Here is a 1,736-nt window from a genome sequence, read left to right as displayed (position 1 = left end):
TTCAAATTTTGCGAATTGCTCATTGGTCTTTTGACGAATTAACCTACCGGGGTACGGAACCCGAGGAGCCTTGGTAGGCTCTAGTGATGGAGGGGAACCCTTCTCTTGTAGAGGCGGCGGTATAGTCTCCTCGGTAGGCGGTGGCACTTCCGTAGGACCCACGGTGCGGTTTCGTAATGTGATGAGATGAACTTGCGCTTTTGGGTTTGTTTCGGTATTGCTTGGTAATGCGCCTTGTGGTCTCTCGGAAAAATTTTGGGCTATTTGACTTATTTGTTTTTCTATGTTTTGAATACTAGCTTGTTGATTTCTAAAATTTGATTCTAATTGTAGAAACCTTTCTGAGTTTTTCTTTTCAGTGTCGAAGATGAGGCGAGATATATTATCTTCAAGCCTTTCTCGTCCACCTTGTTGTTGAGGGAAATTTTGTGACTCATTTCTTGGTTGTTGAAAGTTTGTTCGTTGGTTTTGTTGGTTACTACTATTGTCGGGTTCTCTCCAACCAAGATTAGGGTGATTTCGCCATCCTTGGTTGTAGGTGCCCGTTGGAGGACCTGACGGCCTAGGTCTATTATCAATGTAGCTTACCGACTCTTGGTGATCGTCTGTTTCTTTCATACAACTCCAATTTTCATGTGGCCCACCACACCCTTCACAAGCCATAACCGAGACTATTTTTGTCATTTCCAATTTTTTTATTTTCGAAGAAATGGCCTCGATTTGGGCTTGTAAAGAAGTGCTTTCATCAACCTTATGGGCGCCCGGGGCAATAGATTTATTGCCTCAGGGAGTGTGCCACTGAAAATTGGTTTGAGCAATTTCCTCAATTTGATTATATATTTCATGCGGGCGGCGATTACCTAAAAGTCCCCCGGAGCTAGAGTCAAGTGTCTGCCTTGTGTGTGGCAACAACCCATTATAGAAAGTGGATACTTGTTGCCATATCGCAAGGCCGTGATGTGGACACTTTCGCAATAGCTCCTTGAACCTTTCCCAAGTTTCATATAAGGATTCCCCGTCCTCTTGTGAATATGTATTAATTTCAGTCATTAATTTAGCCATTTTAGCAGGAGGGAAATACTTATATAAAAATTTTTGGGCTAGTTCATCCCAGGTGTTTACCGATCCAGCTGGGAGGGCGTTAAGCCAAGCTTTTGCTCGGTCTTTTAGTGAAAAAGGAAACATTCGGAGGCGGATGGCGTCGTTTGATGCTCCATTGATCCGAAAAGTATCACATATTTCTAAGAAATTAGTAATATGTAGATGGGGATCCTCGTCCGCAAGCCCAAGAAAGGTTGCGGAGTTTTGAAGCATTTATATCAAATGAGGCCGAAGGTCGAAGTTATTGGCTTCAACATTCGGTGCATTGATAGCGGCGCCGAGATTACCTACGGTGGGTTGTAGATAATCCATGAGGGTACGTTGGTCCGCCATTGGAAGTGGGTTTCTCGAAACCTTCTCTTGGTTTTTGGCTTTTAGTCTTTTTTTGAGAAAGCGTTCGGGTTCTTCTAGAGGTTCTTTTATGTCCTTATTAGAACTGGAGCTCATACACTACGTAGGGGTGGCGTCTGGTTCCAAGTCCTGCAATAAAAAACAAAAAAGAATGCTGGTCAGAAGGTTCACCACGGCCCCGTGCTCAGTGAACACGGCCCGTGGTCGGAGTTACAGTGATTGTTTTCCATATCCCAGTTACTGGAGAGTTGGACACGGCTCCGTGTTGCACCGACACGGCTCCG

The 1,736-nt window shown here is 44.5% G+C and overlaps 1 non-coding gene across 1 annotated transcript; it reads left to right on the top strand.

The window, feature by feature from the left end:
• Positions 1 to 949: 949 nt before the first annotated feature.
• LOC118490959 lies at positions 950 to 1,056 on the top strand. The gene has a single exon (XR_004890184.1). It is a non-coding gene; the product is annotated as a small nucleolar RNA R71 (small nucleolar RNA).
• Positions 1,057 to 1,736: the final 680 nt, after the last annotated feature.

Source organism: Helianthus annuus, chromosome 3 (genome assembly GCF_002127325.2).
Source record: "Helianthus annuus cultivar XRQ/B chromosome 3, HanXRQr2.0-SUNRISE, whole genome shotgun sequence".
Lineage (NCBI taxonomy): Eukaryota > Viridiplantae > Streptophyta > Magnoliopsida > Asterales > Asteraceae > Helianthus > Helianthus annuus.
This window is presented reverse-complemented; position numbering and strand designations above follow the sequence as displayed.